This window comes from Lipotes vexillifer, unplaced genomic scaffold (assembly GCF_000442215.2).
Source record: "Lipotes vexillifer unplaced genomic scaffold, Lipotes_vexillifer_v1.1 scaffold1233, whole genome shotgun sequence".
Lineage (NCBI taxonomy): Eukaryota > Metazoa > Chordata > Mammalia > Artiodactyla > Lipotidae > Lipotes > Lipotes vexillifer.
The window spans coordinates 1,051,904-1,056,423 of NW_006782167.1; positions in this window are offsets into that span (position 1 = coordinate 1,051,904).

The window sequence follows — 4,520 nt, forward strand, 5'->3', positions numbered from 1 at the left end:
AAAAAAAAAATATATATATATATATATATATATATATAAACCAACAACTGCAGAATACACATTCATTTCAAGTGCATATGAAGCATCCGTCAAAACAGACCATATGTATAATTAAGTTTCAAAACACTGGAATCTTAAAGTATAGATTCTCTGACCACAGAGAAATCAATAACTAGAAACCAATAACAATAAGATACCTAGACTATCCCAATATATGGAAATTGTTAAATAATAATAGTAAATAACCTATGACCAAAGAAAACAAACCACACAGGAAATTAAAATATATTTTCATATTGAATGACAATGAAAACACAACATATCAAAATTTGTAGGAAACAGCTAAAGCACTGCTTAGAGAGAAATGAGAAGCTTTAAATAAATGTTAAAATTTTTAATAAATATACACGCATCCTTCACTGTCTAGATCTATTTGGATCCTGAGTTTCAAATAACAAGTAGCAAGATTTCAGATAGCAAGAGACTAATCAGTAGAATTATTCACATTTACTTAGCTCCCGAATTAAGATAGCAGTTTAGATAACAGGGAAACTGACTTTTAGGGAAAACTATAGATCTCATAAAACATTTAAATCTAATTTCAGCAATTATACTCTCACATAATGGTAGGGGAAATGCCTCGCTTATAATTAAATTACTTGATAGATGCTTTATAGATTGATATCCCAATGACTTCATGAGAATCTGCTCCTGTCAGTTATGAAAAAAAATTTAAAGATATCCCAAATGTATAGTTGCTAGACTTATTAAAGCTATAACAAATTAGAATGAATTTTTCAATGAACATCTAGGTAAGGATACTTACTATACATTCATATATAAGTAACAATTTGCAGAGCACCTACTATTGACAAAGACTGTCTCCTTAATCAAACTTCAGTCAAGCTGAAGTTGACTGAGTCATCTCTTTGACTAGGACTGGCCCTTGGACTCTGTCCTTGTCACTTCCAGTCCAGTTTAGCAAGAATCTTGCTGACTCCAGTTTAGGGAGTCAGCAAGACTTGACACTTGATCAAATTCAACATCCCTTGGTATCTGGTCAAATTCCTTATCACCCTGGCCTGCCTTCAACAAAACCGGTCAAGTTGGCTTAGACAGAATCCCCCCTTAACCCAGATGTTTCCTCTTAGTAATTTTCCGCCCACTGAGCCCACCCCACCCCTTGGCTATAAATTTCCATTTGCCCTTGTTGTATTCAATCTCTCGCTCCAATACCACAAAGTCCCACGGTAAGCCCCCCGAGTAGTCCTGCCTTACCGTTTTTAACGAGTCTCTGAGTAACTTTTTCTTTAACACTATGCATCAGCTCCTTATTAGGCTCAGTTCAAGTCGTTTCTAATCCTCACAATTACCCAGCAAGGTGAGTATTATATGTACAGATCGGCAACCTCTGAGGCTCACAGCGGCGGCCAAATTCAAACCCAGGAGGCTCTAGGCCTGCGCTCTGGGGAGGAGAGCTGCAAAGCTTTGAATTCGGGGGGCGGATTCGGGAGCTGCCACAGAGGGCAGGAGGGGAAGCTACAGGCATCTAGCGCCCCGGAGGCCAGGGGGGATCCAGGCCTGCCAGGCGCCGGGCAGTGCTGCCCACTGCGTTCTCCACCCTCCGCCCACGACGCCGACAGCGCCGGGAAAGAGACTCCGGGCATCAGCCCATCCGGGTTCCCTCTTCCCGAGGCTCACTTCCAGCCTTTGGGGGAAGGCAGGAGGGAGGGGCCCCTTTTCGGTCCCAGTCCAGAGACGTGGCCGGAGAGTCCGGAGGGGCCCACAGGCTCAGGGACGCAGGGCCCGGTCCAGGATACCGGGTCTCCACGACCCCAGAGTCCACTCACAGCCCCACCGCCCCTCCCCCGCGCTCGCCGCGTCCCCGCGCGCGCTCCCGGGCACTCGGGCGCGCGTCCGCCGGCCCGACCGCCGCTCCCGGAGTTCCGGCCGAGTCCGGCGCGGACGCGGGAGGCGCCAGGCCAGACCCCGGGCTGCCGCGGCCAGGCCTGTCAAGCCCGCGTGCGCTCACCTCGACCCGCGGCGCCGGCTCCGGGCGCACTTCCGGGAGGCGGGAGGCTGCGCGCGCCTCTGGGGCTGGCGGGGCGGGGCGGGGGCGGGGCGGAGACGCGGGCTCCGATTGGCCGCCCGGGTCGCTCCGCCCCGCCCGCGCCTCCGCGGCGCCGAGGCCGCTGTATGTCGTCCGCAGCGGGCAGTTGGGTCGTTCATTCGAGTTCCGCGCGGTCACTCAGTCCTCACCTGCATGTGTAGTGAGCCCCGGGTCTGGGCCGGGCACTTGGACCAAGCACTGCGAGGGCTGCAGAGGTCGTTTTCGTGACTTTCCCAGACCCCTCTGCCAGTCCCACACCCAGAGCTGAAGCTTTCGGGCGGTATCCCAGGTTCTTACCCGGAGTCTCCTTGGGCTTCTCACCTCACTTGGCCTCCCAGGGGCATATGATTTGCCCCGAGCTTGCTCTGTCCCGCTTCTCCAGCTCTCACCTACTCTGCATTTCCCGGGCGCTCTCCTTCCACTTCCCCTCTTTCAGTGTTGAAGTTCAGTGGGGCGCCAGCCTGTCTTCCCACCTTGCCTCTTGCCTGTCTGCCCCCCTCACCTCACCCCTTCAACGTGGTATCTTCCTTGCCTCCTCCCTCCCCTTCTTCCCTTTCCCACGTGCCAACAATGGCCAAGTCCTATGATTTTACCGCCTGTCTATCTCTTCTACACCTCCGCTCTGTCCACTCTCTACCCCTACCTCCTTCCCCGTCATTTCTAACCGGGATAACGGGTGAAGCCCTCACCAGTTTCAGAACTTCCAGTCTTGCCCATTTCCAGGCCATCCTGCACTCGACCACACAGTCATCTTGTGGGACAAAGCTGTGTTAGTAGTAAGTATCAGGTCCAAATCTGGGAGACTGAAGTTACGTGTGTATCGTATGAATGTTCAATCAGGGGCAATTGGCAAACCGTAGGGCATTTAAAAAAGGAGTTGTCAGTACAGTGAAGTACCCTGCCCAGGGTTAGGAGGAATGGGAGACATCTCCTCTGAAGAAACAAAGCTTTGGGTGAAGGGGGGGGATGGGTGGGTCATGATGTCTTCACATATCTGAAAAACTGACCCGTGGGAAAGGGATTCAGCATGTTTTTCTAGGTCCCAGGACCTGAGCAAGACCCAGTCTGCGGCGAAAATAGTGAAAAATACTATTTCAGCTTAACCCAGCTGAAAGCTGGAAGTTTCTGAAGGCGGCTTGTGTAACAAAGCTGTTTTTTGAGTTCCTGAGCAGAACATGGGTAACAGTTTGTCAGAAACATTTAGAGAGACACTTGCAGAGGGTGTTCCCTTCCAACACCAAGGTGCTTTGCTTCTAAGAAATTCAAGAGGTGAGCTGGTTTGGAAAGGGAAGATGATGAGCTTTTATCTTCAACATGTAATTTTTTAGCTGATCAACATCCGAGGAAGATAACAGTAATTTGAAAGCTTTAATTGGGCCACTGAGCCCTCTGTGAATCTGATGGAAGCTATAAATCTTTTCACAAGGAAAGTGCGCATACATATCTATATACAAAATTTTGCACGCAAATTCAGGGAGTTCACAGAGTCCTGAAGTGCATCCTTGGAACCCATGAACTTCAGGTGGAAAACTCTAATTCTGATAGACGGTTCTTGATATGGAAGTTACACTTGGCAGTTTAATAATTTATAAACTGTCACCTTTCTCCTTGTGATATGTGATCATCACTCCCGCCCATAAAAGTTTTGGCCACTAACTAGGTCTGTTAGGCTCTTGAAGCATGAGTTGAGACAATTATTTATTATTAACTGTGCATTGTAGTGCTTCTCCTCAGACCAGTGCCAAAAGCATCATTTTGGAAATTTGCTTAAAAACTGTATTTCCAGGCTCCACTTCTCAGAGAACCTAATTAGAGGAGAAGGCAAGAAATCTGGGCTTAACATGCCTTCTGTGTGAGTCTGATGTGCAGCCACATTTGAGAAGCCCTGATTTAGAGCAATGGTCGCTACACATTTTTTTTTTTTTTTTCCTGCGGTACGCGGGCCTCTCACTGCTCTGGCTTCTCCCGTTGTACAGCACAGGCTCCGGACGCGTAGGCTCAGCGGCCATGGCTCACGGGCCGAGCCACTCCGCGGCATGTGGGATCTTCCCGGACCGGGGCACGAACCCGTGTTCCCTGCATCGGCAGGCAGACTCTCAACCACTGCGCCACCAGGGAAGTCCCCGCTACACCTTTTTGATCAAGCACTCTTTACCAGTAAAACTATTTTGAGGCTAGAGAGCCACAATTTGTATATGTATTTATTAATAAATAATATACATGTATTATTTTGCCTACATATTCTATATAATAAAACATGTGAATATAAAAGTCAACAAAGACTGAGGTAAGAATGAAAAAATAATATTTCAAAATACGTATTTTATTTGTTGAATAGAATTCCCACTTAAAATGAGATAGAACAGGCCTCATTAGTTGAGCAAATCTTGATTTAATACTCTAATTATAC